This window comes from Mandrillus leucophaeus, unplaced genomic scaffold, assembly GCF_000951045.1.
Source record: "Mandrillus leucophaeus isolate KB7577 unplaced genomic scaffold, Mleu.le_1.0 Scaffold71, whole genome shotgun sequence".
In the NCBI taxonomy this organism is placed as follows: domain Eukaryota; kingdom Metazoa; phylum Chordata; class Mammalia; order Primates; family Cercopithecidae; genus Mandrillus; species Mandrillus leucophaeus.
In genome coordinates this window covers 5,294,799-5,311,468 of record NW_012107697.1, presented here as the reverse complement: position 1 = coordinate 5,311,468, position 16,670 = coordinate 5,294,799, and the positions used below count along the sequence as shown (strand labels likewise).

Sequence of the window (16,670 nt, the reverse complement as noted above, 5' to 3'; positions counted from 1 at the left end):
AAAGACTCCATCTAAAAAAATAAAAAAAATAAAAAAGAATTTAAATGCACTTATAAAATTGTAAGCTGACATTTTTGTTTGCCTCATAACTGGTTCAAAGGGACTTACCAGCAATTGAAAAAATAATAAGTAGATATTCTCCCAGATTGCCGATTTGAGGGTATATGAAGCTCTGGTAAGTTGTACAGTTCCTCCCTCCACTTAGTGACCTTACTTGAGGTCAAGGAGCATGTCCTGTTTGCCCCAGAATACCCGCCTATGACAGAGGCAGATGCATATGGGGGCTATTTGTTAAATGAATAAAAAACAATAATTTCAGTACTTTATAGTCAGATCATGATTTTTGTTCATTTTTATTTTTTCCATCAAATATGAATCCCATGATCACCTCTTACCTTAAGGTTTATTAGCTAGCAAAAAGCAAAGGAAGCAGTGTTGGGTGGATAGAACACTGTTCAGAAAAGAAAGGTCAGGCTCTAGGATAAAATCTGTTATGAGTAGAATGGGTGGCTTTGGAAAAGGTACTTAAGTCTGTGCCTCCATCTTTAAATGAAAGGATTGAACAGATGGTGGGAAAAGGTCGATTTGAGGAACAAACTCTTGAGTAGCTACTTTGTGCCTATCTCTATATGCATGCTGTAGGGGAGATTCATTGTTATTATTCTTATTTAGAGACAGGGTCTCACACTGTCACCCAGGCTGGAGTACAGTGGTGTGATCATAGCTCACTGAAGCCTCAAACTTCTGGGCTCAAGTGATCCTCCCAGCTCAGCCTCCTGAGAAGCTTGGACTACAGGTGTGTGCCATCACACACAGCTAATAGTTTTATTTTGTGTAGAGACAGGGTCTCACTATGTTGCCTAGGCTGGTCTTGAACTCCTGGGCTCAAGTGATCCTCCTGCCTCAGCCTCCCAAAGTGCTGGGATTACAGGCATGTGTCACCATGCCCAGCCCACAGGAGATGTTATTAAGGTGGTTTTTTTTTGACTGAGGCTTGCTCTGTTGCCGAGGCTGGAGTGCAGTGGCATGATCTCAGCTTGCTGCAACCTCTGCCATCTGGGTTTAAGTGATTCTCATGCCTCAGCCTCCTGAGTAGCTGGGGCTACAGGTACATGCCGCCACACCCAGCTAATTTTTGTATTTTTAGTAGAGACAGGGTTTCCCCATGTTGGCCAGGCTGGTCTCGAACTCCTGACCTCAAGTGATCCACCTGTCTCGGCCTCTCAAAGTGCTGGGATTACAAGTGTGAGCCACTGCACCCGGCCATTTTTAAGGTTTTAGTGTTGGTCAGTACTCTTGTGTTTGCAAGTGAAAGAAACCCAGTTTAGTTTAGTTAGTTACCAAACCAAACTCCAGAAAGGGCTGGGGTATACTGGGCTCCAGAAATTACTAGAATCAGGGACCCAGGCACTTCCTCCCACTTTGCCTTAAGCTTCTCTCTCTGGGTCAGCTTTATTCTCTTAGACCTTCCTCCATGAGGCTGGAAAAATGTGCAAAACCTCTGGGAAGTCCTCTGAGCCAGGAAAACAAGATAACATGACTGGCAGCTGCTATAGAACCCTAAGGTTGGATACAGAGAAGGTCAGCTCCCCCAGAGAAAAGGTTGTTACACAGCCAAGATAAAATAGAGCCTTGCTAAAGCCTGCCTTCTCTTCCTGCCGCCTACTCTGACCCTACTTCTCTCAGCTCCACAAACACTGGTGACTTTCTGCTCGCCTTTCAAGACTCTGTTCAACTTTGCTTTCTCTGAGGCCTGACTGGCAGGGCAGCACTGTCCCTTCTTGTGTATGCCCCCAAGGCACCTGAACCCATCTGTACTGGGGAAGTACACCTTGCTGTGTTGCTTGTCCTGGTCTCTTTACAGATTCTTCTTCCCATGAGTCTGAGAACTCCTTAAAGGCACTAACTAACTGCCTTCATTGGTTTTGTGCTACTTTTTTATTCAATTATTTATTTATCAGTTATTAACAGTTTACTATGTGGTAGGGTCTGAGGATTCAAAGAGAAGTAACATAGGATTCCTGTTCTCAAGGTGGTGAAGGTCATGTGGGAAATGCGTGATAAATAGACACTGGCAGTACAAGACAGTGGGATGAATCCATTACAGATGTCAGCACTGGATGCTATAGGAGCACACAGGAGAGTCTCCTTCCTGGAGCAAGGATGGCGGTTGAGAATGCCAGCAAGACCTTCCAGGAAGGGAAACGCGCCGCCCCTGGCCTGAGTCCTGTTGAATACTCTTGAGCCTTGTTGTGTGGGGCCTGAAAGAGAGCATTCTCTGTAGTAAGAAAAGCACATGAGGAAGTCAGGGGATGCCCCAAAGAGCAACATAATAACAGGCTTATGTTTGGGTGTGATAGATAAGACAGAGACCCATGAAGTAATTGGACAATAAGACAGTTTCCAATCAAGTACTAATTTTGCAGTGCAATGAACTACGAGTATAGAAGGGATCACCATGGACTTATTCTGGAAATCTCTCAGAAAGTGTGGGTTCTGACTCACTTCATGAGAAATGACAGGGCTAAATCTGAGTCAAAAAGAAAGTCCGGGTTTCAGTCTCACTCTACCTTGTATTAGCCTGGTGATATTTTCTCAATCGTTAATTCGTACATCATGAAACGAAGACACTAAGATTCAACTCTCAGAGTTGTACTGAGGATAAAATAAGACTTGTAAAATGTAAAGCACTATACAAATGTAAGTTGTTCATTAAAACTGTTTATCTGTAAAATAGAGAATTCTTCATTGACAAAGATATTTGGATGATAGAAAAAGATGTATAAGTATACTTACATTTACATTAAGAAATATTTTAATTTTACTTACCGGATAAAAATCTTGGTTAATGCTATTGCAAAATGCAAATGTGTTAATGAGTTGACTGTGTCTTTTTATACATTTCTGACCCTTAGGATAGGGCAGAAAATCAGCCCTTCAGGGTAGGCTGTCTGATTTGGTGGTACGTGTGATGTGCTAGGAATTAAGTAGTTTTCAGGTGTGCTAATTTTGAGGTAATCTCTCTCCTAAGCAAACTGCATTCTTATAGAGAGAAGTTTTGCTTGAGGATTTCTGTCTTAAAATAGAACTCTAAGTGGTGCAACTTTCTTTTCACTGTCTCCATTTCCTCCTCTTTAAATGACCATAAGCAATGGCAGCATTTTAAAGTCACACTCATACAAGTGATGTTTAGAAAAGTTTGATTTCATTAATCTTATACTCTGGTCAGATGTAGGCAAGGGCAAGGAACATCCAACAGATACAGAATGACCCACTAAAGGAATCTGAACTCTTTTGAGTGCTTTTCAAAGATTATGGGTGAAATACTAAAAGGTAATTGACACAGTGTGTTCAGGCATGCAGTGTAAATGATCCTTCACTCCATGTGCTCCATCAGTTCTAGACAGCCCTTGGCTATCTTGTGGGACGAAACCCCTGCTTTGTCTCCCTCGTTCCCACTGCTACCAACACTGAGCTGATCATTGTAGAGGAGAGTGACTCCAGTGCTTTTCCATGTGACTGTGAATGTGGCCCTGAAAAGCATCAACCGAAACATTAGAGATTTGTCGTTCACTCTTGCTTAATGATGAATTCAAGGAAGCTAAAAGTGGAGGCCCATCACTCCCAGCTATGGGCTCAAAGTTATGGCCAGTTGGTAGTCCTCTTTCTCCACCCATTACTCCATCCACCTGGACCTAAGAGCTGCCTTCTAAAACTTATGTAAGGAAAGAGAGCATGACTCTTTTCTTGGAATATGAAGTCTATGAGATATCAATACAAGTTCTCCAAAATAAGGAGGTATTCTAAAGGTTAAACAAGTTTAAGAAATCCTGAATATGTCTCCACTGGACATCCAAAATGCACATGAGCAAAGCTAAGGTTGTAAAATAAAAATAATACAATAAAGTGAAATAAAATGAAACATTTGAACTCAGCTTTTCTTTTTTTTTTTTTTTTTTTTGAGATGGAGTCTCGCTCTGCCACCCAGGCTGGAGTGCAGTGGCTGGATCTCAGCTCACTGCAAGCTCCACCTCCTGGGTTTACGCCATTCTCCTGCCTCAGCCTTCCGAGTAGCTGGGACTACAGGCGCCCGCCACGTCGCCCGGCTAGTTTTTTGTATTTTTAGTAGAGACGGGGTTTCACCGTGTTAGCCAGGCTGGTCTCAATCTCCTGACCTCGTGATCCGCCCGTCTCGGCCTCCCAAAGTGCTGGGATTACAGGCTTGAGCCACCGCGCCCGGCCTGAACTCAGCTTTTCTAAAGTTATTGGACTTTAGAACTGTTTTTTTAGTAATGCTCATTAGCACCTTGAATACTTCTTTTCTTAGAGAAGTCTCAGTAAATAGTCCTCTTGAAGGCTGAAGTCCATGCCTTAGACTGAAAAAAAGTTGAACGTAGCTTGGATAAATCTTATAATTGAGGAATACATGCTTACCATCCAAGGGTTCTTTTTAATAGCCCATTCTTTATTAAATTGCGGGTTTGCCAGGGAGGTAGGAGGTGAAATAAGCAATCAGCATTCGAGCCCATTCCTTATTCAGAAAAAAAATTTCTTCTTTTCTATTACTGGCTAGATCTCATGGAAAATCCCTTGAAAATGCTGAAATTGACTTTTCCTCTCCCTCTCCTCTGGCCATTTGCCTTTTTTTCATCAAGAATGAGTATAGATTTGATTTGTAACTATTATAGTTTATATTTGATGGGACCCTATGGGAAACTATTAGCCAAGAGAAAGAGTAATTGCTAGTAGTTTTAACTGTAATCACAGAGAAATCCTTCCCTCTCCTTCAACCTTTCTATGGCTCTGTAATTGTGAGCCATATCTTTCATAGGACCTTTCCCATAGGTGCTAAGTTCATATTTTCTCTCCATAGGTTCTCCAAAGTATCTTTTTTTTCTACCCACAAAATAGACAGGGTGTCAGGCAATGGGATCAACTCTATTCATCATACATATCATTTTATACCTCTTCAAGGAAGCTTTTCTTGATCAATTTTTTTCTCTAATCACTGCTTCTCCCAGTATTTCTTCTGGATCTATTTAATGCATAGGATGTTATTTTACCTATCGTGTCACAATACTTTGCAACTGATCTTAGTTTATTCATCTGTGTATTTTCTTTGTCAACTAGAATTTAAAGTTCATCGGAGGCAAGTAAAATATATTTAATTCTTTCATACTATCTTCAAAGCCTTACGTGCAGTAAGACTTACACAGAGTCTTGTACAGAGTGGGCATTTGCTTATTTGAATTAAAAATACTTTACATGGAATGAATGTGAGGATATCTACTCATCTCCCAGGTTTTCTATCGATATGATTGGAAAGTGAACATTGAAGTCCTCCTGACCTGAGCTCAAATCCCAGGCCAAAAATGTCAGTAATCTTTGTGCTCTTAATCAAGTTACTTACCTTCTCTGAGTTTACATTTTCTCATACCCACGATGGGGATCTTCTATCTACCTTTTCCTAAAAGACTACATGAGGAATAGTTAGAAGTTTAAGTTCTGCTGTCAGACAGTTCTGATTTGAATACCCTCTCTGCTACTTGCCATCTCACATTGAACAAATTGGTTAACCTCTGATGAGCCTCATTTTCGTCATCTGTGAGTTAGGATCCATAATAAGATTTATCTCACAAACTTGTTTGGATTAAATGAAATAATGCAAGGAAAACTTAGAATGGTACCTGACATCTAGCAAGCATTCAATTAATGTTAACTACTACTATTGAAGAGTACCTAGAATACCTGATGCTGGTGGGCTCAAATAAACCATAGTTCTTTCTCCTACTAATTCCCATCTTTAAATCCATTGCCATGGCAGATGCACTTTGCAGATCTGTTGGCTAAATGTGTAACTTTCATTGCAGGAAAGGCATTCTGCCTGTTTTGCCTATCTTAAATGGCACAAAATTCTTCTGAAGGAAAAGACTTTCTCAGGAAGATAACACATATCTGGATTGAAAAGAGCTTACGTTTTTAAAGTGTGGGTTGGAGACATTTTTTAATTGAACACAGCCATTTTTTATCATGTTGATTTCCTCAGGATATGAATCAGAGAGAAAGAACTGAAGTCTTGTCTCAGGAAGAAAGAGGGCAGGCAGAGGATTTTTCACTGGTAAGGCAACTTGCACACTTGTCCTTTTCATAGTGAGTCATGATCTATGATACATTTCATAGCAATGTCTATGAGTTTCCAATTCTGGAATTAGACATGCCAGCCAAATAAGGGAGGGAGAAGAGAATAGACTTTTAAGCTACCTCATTGCCATTCAGAGTTCTAGAAGTGGAGCTTCAAGAAAAGGAGTATTCTAGCACCCACTTTTAGTCATATCTTTAAACACGTTGAGAAAGAGAATTAGCTAATTACTTTCCAAATATTTTCAGCAGAGCAATTCGACAAGGTTTTTTTTTCCCCCAATAACTAGCTCTAGTGTTCCAGAAAAATCAAAGTCTCCCTAATCTCTTTCCAAATCTTTTTTTTTTTTCTATGACTTGAGACTAACTTTTCTTTTTCTTTGCTTTCATACTGGCTGACCTAAGCTCTTCTTAAAATGATACTGTAATTTTTTTTTAAGTTATAAAAGCCTACCTTCACTAGTTTTTTTTTTTCTAATCCTTGATTAGAAAAACCTGGATTAGAAACTTAACTCTCTCGAAAAGCTCTCTTATATCCAATTGTTTTACACTTCAAGTCACTTTGGGCTGATGTTCTAAGGATGTTTCCCAGCTATTCTAGTAATAAATTAAAAACACCAATGCTTTGTTACTATTGGTCCTTCATATCCATGGGTTTCACATCTGGGGATTCAACTAACTCTGGATCAAAAACATTTGGAAAAAAGAAAGGATTGTTGTGTCTGTACTGCACACCTACAGATTATTTTCTGGTAATTCCCTAAACAATAAAATATAACAATTATTCACATAGTATTTACATTGTATTAGATATCATATGTAATCTAGAGATGATTTAAAGCATACAGGCCGGGCGCGGTGGCTCAAGCCTGTAATCCCAGCACTTTGGGAGGCCAAGGCGGGTGGATCACGAGGTCAGGAGATCGAGACCATCCTGGCTAACATGGTGAAACCCCGTCTCTACTAAAAATACAAAAAACTAGCCGGGCGTGGTGGCGGGCGCCTGTAGTCCCAGCTACTCGGAGGCTGAGGCAGGAGAATGGCGTGAACCCGGGAGGCGGAGTTTGCAGTGAGCCGAGATCGCGCCCCTGCACTCCAGCCTGGGTGACACAGCGCGAGACTCCATCTCAAAAAAAAAAAAAAAAAAAAAGCATACAGGAGGATGTGCATAGGTTACATGAAAATACTGCACATTTTATATAAAGGACTTGAGCATCTGCAGATTTTGGTATTGGCAGGGGATCCTGGAACCAATTCTCCATAGATGCCAAGTGATGATAGTATATACACTTGGGTATCCCCAGGACTTGGTGCCACTCAGAGGATATTACAGGTGCTTAAAATGGTGACTGAATAAATATGACCTTATATTTCTATAACTTTTAATGCTTTATGGAAAACTTCAATTTCCTTAAAAAATCGTGTCTGCAGTTGTCTTATTTTCACCTTTTCCACCACCCAAAATAATCTTACCTTTGGTTATAAAGTCAGTAAGTGTTAGACTGGAGACCAGAACTTAGTCTCCAGTTCCCAGCCACACAAGTTTATTGCCTTAACCTGAACATTTGCAAAAGTGGTGGCGCTAGTGCTTTGAAAAATGTAGATCTCTCAAACTCAACCTCGTACTCATACAATGAAGAGAATAACAAGAGTGAAGACCAGTTCTAATATGCCTTTTTTTTGGGAATATATCTGAACATCATGTTATTTTTAAATTATAAAATGTAACTTGTTCATACTAAGCTTTTATTCTTCTCTGACCTTGAGCTCCAATTCTCACTGCCTTTTCTACAAGCTCATCATTTTTTCACATGGTATCTCTACATTGTGTTCTGGTATGAAATATTAACGGCCCACAATAGGGTACTTTTAATCTCTTCATCACCAAGATGTAGGACATCTTGGTGCCTTGATTAAATAGTGTGTGGTCCTCATAGGTGGGAACTGAACAATGAGATCACTTGGACACAGGAAGGGGAACATCACACACCGGGTCCTATTGTGGGGGGGGGGGAAGGGGGAGGGGAGGAGGGATAGCATTAGGAGACATACCTAATGTAAATGACGAGTTAATGGGCGCAGCACACCAACATGGCACATGTATACATATGTAACAAACCTGCATGTTGTGCACATGTACCCTAGAACTTAAAGTATATAAAAAAACAAAACCTCATAACTCAAAAAAAGGAAAAAAAGTTTAAATGGGTAAAATATTTGTGTAGACACTTCACTGAAAAAAAATCCATACGGGTAAAATTAAAAAGATTGACAATACCAAGTATTGACAAGGATGTAGAGCAGCTGGAACTCTTCTATATTACTGAAGAAATATAAAATAATACATCCACTTTGGGAAACATTTTCATACTTTTTTTTCCCAGCTTTGTTGAGGTATAACTCACAAATAAAATATTGTAAGTTAAAAAAAAAAATAGTGTGTGGTCAGTGTGAGGACCTTGATTCTCCTCCTGGTGAAATTCTTTCTGTCACAAGATTTCTTCAATGTAAGAATCAACAATCATTATTATTCCTTTCATTACTTCACTGGAGTTCGAAGTCAGCCAAAGGAAGATGTTAAATAATCAGGGAGACAGAGTCTCTTGCATTGAACTCCTTAAAGGCAGGGGCTATGTCAGAAATTTATACCAAGCGCTGTGGCTCACGCCTGTAATCCCAGCACTTTGGGTGGCCAAGGCGGGTAGATTGCTTGAGGTCAGGAGTTCAAGACCAGCCCGACCAACATGGTGAAACCCTGTCTCTACTAAAAAAAAAAAAAAAAAAAAAGAAAAGAAACTTATATAGCCCCATCCCTAATCCAGGGTCTGGCACAGAGCAGGTACTTAATACATATTAATTACATTGAATTGACATCTATAAGAAAATTCAAGAAATCTGAGCCTTAGTTGCGACTTTGTCCGTAATGATGTGGCCTTAGCTAAGACTCTGAGCTTCTGTTTTGTCATCGGTTAAATGGGATCTCTGTCTACCTTTAGTGGGAATGTGAGAGTCCTAGGAAATTTGACCTTAAGGAATATTTGTTTTAGACTTCACAGACTAGATGGAGTTCTAGTTTTTAAGTGAATAATTTACAGACTAATGGGTTTTACATGAATAATCAAAGCAAAGGGGCTCTTGGTAACCTACTTGTGGATTAATATTTTTAATTAGTAAGTCATTTTTGACAAATTCACACAACCCTTGATATCTAGTTTTTTTTGTTTTTCTTTAATTCACTTTACATTATGGTCAACTTTACTATTGAAAGGAAATCATCAACTTGAAGATATGTTGAGAAATGGTGTTACAGTCTGGATTCATAAATCTTAACTGGAAGAACCTGGAGCTAAGCAGCTCAGAGCATTATGAAATCAGTTAAGTCAGGCTTCTGGAATATGTGAGCAGGCTTCTGGAATATGTGAGCAGTCTACCACTTTCTCATTAATCTGAGGCAGAATGCCCAGAAAGAGTATTTCGCAAAGGTTAGTGCAAAAGAGAAGTCCGTTGAGTCATTGTTGGGTGCTGAATACCGGAGCAAATGTATTGCATTAATCAATGGAAGAAGTCTGTATTTTAAGATTGCCTTGCTAAGAAAGTCATTGTAAACTTGTAAATGAACAATGCTACTTCCTCAATGGCTGTCAAACCTGAATGGGCATCAGAGTCATCTGGAGGACTTAAATCACAGATGACTGAGTACTACTCTTAAAATTTCTGATTTTGTAAATTCTAATTTGGGGGTGGGGTGGATCCCAGGAATTTGCAATTGTCACAAGTTTCTAGATGGTGCTAATGCCACAGGATGGGGGCTACACATTGAGAACACTGTGCTACTTGATTTTTCTTAAGATTGCTGAGGCTGGTGAAAATAAACATTCCATGGGACTGCTGCTCTTTTCTGAGACTAATTTAATGAAATAGGACTTAGATAAGCCATCAATAGCACAAGCCACAGGCAGACATCTATGGGTCATAGTGTCTGTATAGAACTACAATGAATCCTAGATATAGAGAAACAGATTTTTTTTTTTTAAGGTTAAGCTTTCAGCTCAGCTCCTTCATGACTTTGTAGGACACATTATTGTGGTCTGTTCCAAGCTCCTTCTGGAGTCATCTGAAAATATATTGCCAGATTCTTTAAAAGAAAGGGAGAGGAGTTATGTTTCCTTTTTTTTTCAGGTGGTCATTCCAGGTTGTCATCTCTTTTCCAACAAACAGGCCATGTATTCATGTATTCTACCCTCTTGCTTTGTGATTTAATCAGACACTAGACAGTAATTCTCTATCAAGTTCTTTTAAGTCAAGTTCTTATTTCATATAGGTACAATGTTATCAATTCTGGTTCTTTTCCTGGAAGCCTATTTTATTCAATTCAGTTCAACACCCACTGCGTGACTTCCTATGCTAAGCACTATTCTAGGGACTTAAAAAAAGACATGACCAAGACAGACACCAATCCCTACCCTTGCAGAATCTACATTCTAGCACAAAAGACAGACAATAAATAGTACATAAGCCAATATATTATATTCTTCATAGTAAATGCTATGGAAAAGATGAAAATAAAGGAGAGTAATTAGGTTTAAGACTGGGGTAGTGCACTGGCAGAGAAGGACCATATGCACAGTTGCAATTTTAAATAGGAGTGTCAATTGAGCAAAGATCTGAGGTAGTTGAGACTATAAGTATATATCCAGGGGAGAGTATCACAGGCAGAGAGAACAGCCTGTGCAAAGGCCCAATGGAAGGAGACTGCCTGGCGCTTTTAATGAACAGCAAAGAAGCCAACATGGATGATTCAAAGAGATGGAAGGAAATGTATTATAGGTCAGAGAGATAACAGAGAGGCAAGGGTGGGGCCCCGTAAGGCTTTGTAGGTTACTGATAGAAGACTTTGGCTTTAATCTGAGTGAAATGGGTGTTACTTCAATGTGCTGAGGAAGAGTTGACTTTTTAACTAGGGTCTTTCAGGATATTAAGTAGAGACTAGATGAGCAGGGCAAGGATAGAAGCAAACAGACTAATTAGGAGGCTGTGCCAGCAACCCAAGAAAAAGATGATGTGGCTCAGGCCGTGGGTTGGTCAGTAGAGGTTATGAGAAGTAGTCTTCATATGAATATATTTTGAAATCAAAATTCAACAGGATTTTGTGATAGATTGGATGTGGAGTGTGAGTTGAAAAGAAAGCAAAGTTTTGGCTTGAGCAACTAGAAATATAAAATTGCTATGGATTGAGATACTATTGATTGAGATGGCTATAGGAAGAGCCAGTTTGTGAAGAATATTGGGTTTTAGGTTTTGGACATACTGATATTGAAATGACTATTAGACACCTAATTATAGATGTCAAGTTGCTTGTTGATCATGCATATTTGGAGCTAATCAGAATGTCAATGTTACACTGGCTAAAGATGAAGACCTGAGAGTCACAAACATGCTGGGATTGCAAACTGTGAGGCTGAGTGATATTATCAAGTGAGTGTGTATAAATAAAGTAGAGAAGACTGGGACTCAGCTCCAGAGGTCCTCAGAATTATAAGGGGAGACTGAGGTGTGACTATCAAGGTAGAAGAAAAACTAGGAGGTTGTGGTGTGCCAAAAACCAAGAGAATGAAGTGCATCAAGTAGAGGGGAGTCAAAAGTCATGCCAAATGCTGCTGATAGATCCAGTATGATAAATACTGAAAGTCACTCATTGAATTTTCCAACTGAGCATCACTGGTGACCTGAACAAGAACATAATTTGGTAGCGTTGTGATAGTTAAAGCCTGTTTTGAGTAGCTTAATGGGGAATGATAGGAGAGGAATTGGAAACACTGAGGAAATCCAACTCGTGAGGTTCCTGCAAAGGGAAGCAAAGAAATTGGATGAAAACACCTGGGGAAAGTGAGGTCAGCCTAAGGGGTTTGTTATTGCTGCTGTTTTTGATTAAGAGAGATTACAATATGGTTATGTGCTGATGGAAATGGTCCAGTAGAGAGAGAGAGTTTCATGTTTTAGGAAAGATAGCGAGTATTCCTTAAGCAATTTTGTTGAGTTGGCAAATAGTGGTAGTATCTAATGTCCAGGTGGAAGATTTGGCTTCAAAGATAATATAAATTATTTTCATCCATAGTAACAGGCATATTTAGGGTAGTAATGCTGCTTGGGGAGGGAGTAGATATAGCAGTGAGGGCCTCTGTAAAATTCCATTTTATCACTTAGTTTCTCCATGAAGTAGGAAACATTATATCATAAAATCTCAAAAATTGTTCAAAAGAAAATGAAGCCCAGGTATATGCCTCTATAAATATTTATCCAAAAAATAAAACACGGTCACACATAATACAAAAAGTATGCCATAAATGTTCTATTTTAGGAGTTTTTCTGCATGAAACACTTGAGATTTTAGAATAGGGATCTAATGTCTTTTCAACTAGGGACACTTCTTTTCCTGGTGAATGTCTCTGTATTAAGCACAGGCATTCTTCATTGCTTCATTAACCTTCAGAGTTATTCAAAAATAGGGATATTTTATATAAATTTTTCTATTTGCCAATTAAATGTGCATAAATGTAACTTTTTAAGATGTTATATGTGGGTGGAGTAGTTTCTATGCAAAATCTTTAGCCATCTCTTGCTCTTCATTTCAACAAGATGACTGGCCCCCATCATCTGGTCAGTGTTGTCAATTTGGTACTCTAGATATTGGCTGTAATTCTTAAACAGATATAAACAGGAGCTTCCACTATTCTTGTTTATAATAAGTACACAAACTTAAATCAGAGATAGGAAGCACCTATATGATTTTTTAAAAAGACATAGTGAACCCTTTAATCTAAATTCTGTTTCTTCTCTGGTATTAAAGTCACTTTTTGGAGGTTAGAAACTATATTTTAGTGCTTTGCTTGAACAAAATTGACAAAACACAACTCAGTAAGGTATTGCATAAATGTTTTGCAATTGTAATGATCTTAGTTTGGGCTGCTATAACAAAGTAGTATAAACTGGGTGATTTATCAACAACAGGAACTTATTTCTGACATTTCTGGAGTCTATAGGTTCAGCATGTAGGTCCAGAGTACCCGCATGGTTGTGCAGGTTCCTTTCCTGAGTTATACACTGCCAAGTTTTTGTTGTATCCTCACATGGTGGAAAGAGAGTTCTCTGGGGTCTCTTTTATGAGGACACTAATGCCATTCATGAGGGCTCCACCCTCGTGACCTAATTTTTTCCCAAAAGCACCACCTCCTAATACCATCACATTGGGGGTTAGGATTTCAACATATAAATATTGGAGGGGCACGTATATTCAGTCCATTGTAATAATAAAACATATAAGATAGATATTTTAAAATTACTTTTTAAGATTCTTTCATATTAGTGATCAAGTGAATTTGAAGCAAAAGGGGAATAACAATAGTATTGAGCTCATAGGGTTGTAGGGGAAATGAAGTGATATTGTCCATGTAAAGTAACTTAGTGCAATGCATGGCCCATGGTAAGTGACTAATACATTACTGTAGTAGGTATAAGATGGTGATGGGGTTCCTTAAGAAAGATTCCAAAAAATTGACAAAATTAGGGGACTGTTCTTAGTTAGCTGCTGTGTGTGTGTGGTTTGTATGTGTGTGTTGTGGGCCGGGGGGTGACAGATTACTATAGCCAGCATCAGTTTATCAAGCATGAATTTAAAGAATGAATTGAAAGAAACAATTCGTCCAGCTTTTATGTGCCAGGTACTGTAGTAAGTATGTTAGACACATATCGTATTTAGTCCTTATGATAGCCCTGTACAGTAAGTTGTATTAACCCAATTGCATGAATGAGGAAATTGAGTTGGGGGGAAATGATTAAATGATACAATGGGAGAGCTCTCTGCAATTTGTTAAGTAAATTAAAAGACTGAGCTTATCTACTAAGCTGTCCATAAAAGAGCAAAATCCTCACCAAGGTCACTATGGGATTTGATTCCTAAGTCCTCAGTCTTCTTTTCACTATACTAAGTTACTGACTTGATCATCTAAATCCACCCTAAATTCAAATGCATGTTGCTGGTGTGATCAGAATCAAGGAGTTTGCTTACTCTGCAATTAGTCATGGAATTTGCCTCTGAACATGTATGTAGAGATGGTTCACTCTTTTGTACTGGTAAAGGGTGAAGACAAAAGGAAAATCTCACCTTTTGTCCCATGGAAGAAAAAGGTCTTCCCATTCCAGAAGACCATAGTATAGTTTCCTTAAAAACAAGCTGTTTCAAACTGAAACGACTCTTGCTGTGGTTGATGAAAAGCACAATATTCCTTCTCTCTTCCTGTAGGAATGCAGAAATAGGAAAAGAGAAAGAAAAGAAAAGAAAGAGTAAAAGAAAAGAAAGAAAGAAGGAAGGAAGGAAGGAAGAGAAAGAAAGAAAGAAAGGAAAGAAAGAAAAAGAAAGAAAGAAAGAAAAAGGAAGGGAGGAAGGGAGGGAGGAAGGGAAGGCGGAAGGAAGGAAGGAAGGAAGGATCTAATTTATTTTTTTCTATTCAGAACAGAAAAAATCAATTAGAACAATAACTTTTTTTTTTCTCCCAAGGGGAAAACCAAGTTGTAGCAGCTCTTTGGAGACTTGGAAGGACCCCATTCATTTATGGCAATCAGTTGTTGAACACTGAGCAACTTCATTTATAAATGGAGGAGAACAGTTTGGCTGGCAGAACAACTTACAACTATTATATTTTGTACCTTAGTTTATTCTAGAACAAATATATATCAATATAAGCATTTAGAACACTTATTATGGAAATGTCAAACCTCCAGTTTTTAACCCTTTGAGTGTTTTTTTTTTAAAGTTGTGAACATGTAAACTCTTCACTGAGTCTATAGCTGACCCCATGAAAATAGGAAAAAATGATGCCAGAGCCTCAAAATATTTCTTTCTTTCTGTAACTTGGATAGAGAGGTGGAGAATTCTCATTCTGGAAGGGAGAGGAGAACTGCCTGGGTTTCCATTCTGAGTTTAGTATAAGAATAACTCTGTGCAAATATATGAAGGTTTTATATTTTTCAATAGTGAGAAAACAATTTGCTCACCCACAACCACCAAGGCCAGTTTAGAACAGGAGCAATTTAAGGTAGTTTTAGCATGGGGCTTAATGGCTAGAAAGAGTAACTAAAGATATAAATTAGTTACTAGGAGGAATTGTGATCTTCTTTTTCCCAGAGAATGTGAAAAATCTGCTCAGCATCCATTTTGGATGACGTAGGTGCTCTTCTGTCTAGAAACAGGCACCTGCACTCATGATTCTCGTGGGCCCAGAAGATGTGGCAGAAGTTCTTTCCCCCTCTCCATCTCAGGAGTTATTTATACAGTGTATGTATTTTATAATTTATGCTACAAGTGAATCACAATTTCTCATCGTTCAGTGGCCAGCTCACTTGTTTCATTTGGCTAATTGTAGAGGAACTGAACTCCCCGGAGAGAGGGAGAGAAACAGGCAAGAGGGCAGAGACCCAGTGGTGCTCCCACCAAGGAGCCTGTGACTCAGCCCTGAGTTCCCCCACCCCCAACCAACTTCATCAAACCACAGCCCCCCTAATGCATGGTTTAACATTTTCTTTAGTGGTGCAACCTTGTTCTGAGATTACAGGGAATGCTGAGTTTTATTAGCGTTCTTTCAACAAACTCATTTAATTGTTGCTGCCCCTTAGCTAGTGCTGAGTCACTCTCAAACTTCATAGCATTCCACGACAGCTCATCCTTCTTGACGTTCCTTTTTTTTTCTTTTCCTTTTTCCTTTTTAAAGTTCTCTTAATATTTTTTATTCCCAGCAGACTTGTCTTGGGACAAAATTGAGAAGAACTCATAAACTTGGCTTACTCGCTTCTGCTCCTCAGGTGAGTTTAATTCCTATTTCTATTATGCAATGTTATTGAAAAATATTTTCCCAGGTTTCTGTTGAAGAACTGCCTTTTTTGATCTTTTCGATGCTGGCACTCTTTTAGAATTAACCGTGGAAAAACTTGATGACACTTCCATCCTTCTTGTAAAATTCATCTTTGGAATAATTTTACAGTGTGCGTTTTCCCCTTGGACATTTTAAAGAGCTGGATTTCCGTCTCTTTGCAGAGCATCATAGCAGCTGTGTCTCATTTGCTTTGCAAGGGCATTTGAAGAAATTGCTATTTTGTAAGCTGCTTAACATATGAAATAATTGTTTTAAAGCACTTTACAGTTTGCTTAGTGCTTTTTAAAATGACAGTTGTTTCACCCTGTCATTTCTTATAGAAGCACAGGATGTATTATTTACATTTTTCAGAGAAGGAAATAGATGTACCGAAGACATAACAGCGGCTTGGCAGGGCAATTAATCTCCTAAATTAATCAACAGATTAAAATCTCTCCCTTCAGATCCTGTAATACCTATGACCAGAAAGCCTCATACCTTTTGACCTAAACAGGTAGACAGACATACCCGCTTTGCTTCACAGCAATTTGCAGTCTAGCTAGTTTTAGATATACCCTAATAAGCTGCCTCAGTGATTGGAAGCCAGAAAACTGTTTGGACAGATTA

The 16,670-nt window shown here is 38.9% G+C and overlaps 1 long non-coding RNA gene across 1 annotated transcript in view; it reads left to right on the top strand.

Moving 5' to 3' along the window:
- LOC105528272 overlaps positions 1-15,991 on the top strand; it is a 198,533-nt gene extending 182,542 nt beyond the window's left edge. The window contains exon 4 of the long non-coding RNA XR_001004334.1: positions 15,931-15,991. This is a non-coding gene — a long non-coding RNA (uncharacterized LOC105528272). The remainder of the gene's footprint in view (positions 1-15,930) is intronic.
- Positions 15,992-16,670: the final 679 nt, after the last annotated feature.